Here is a 401-nt window from a genome sequence, read left to right as displayed (position 1 = left end):
AGTAATTTGTTGTTCATTTCAAATGTTACCCAATGGAGGGCGGGGAGACAAGGGGCATTAGCTCTACTCGACGCCGCCGCCCCCTCCTCTCTGGGGCCTCGGTTGGAAGGGTAGAGGACTGCGACTGAAAGTCACTGACAGACAACGGCACTGGTTTGTTTTTTTCGTCTTTCGCTCGCTCTCTTATTTGCTGGACCAGGAGTGTTCTGCACTTCCGGAAGGCCTTTTGGTGCTTTAGGAGGGTCGCCCCCCCCCCCTCCCCCCTCGATCTCGTCCCATCCCTCGGTCCTTTCATACCCGCGGTCACAACTCCGGAAAAAGATCTTCGAAATGGGAGGGGAAAAGATGCAGCACAGGGAGGTGTTATTCTCACTCAATAGGAAAAATAATGAATGGACGTG

The sequence above is a fragment of the Frankliniella occidentalis genome, unplaced genomic scaffold, assembly GCF_000697945.3.
Source record: "Frankliniella occidentalis isolate FOCC.00 unplaced genomic scaffold, Focc_3.1 Scaffold4, whole genome shotgun sequence".
Lineage (NCBI taxonomy): Eukaryota > Metazoa > Arthropoda > Insecta > Thysanoptera > Thripidae > Frankliniella > Frankliniella occidentalis.
This window is presented reverse-complemented; position numbering follows the sequence as displayed.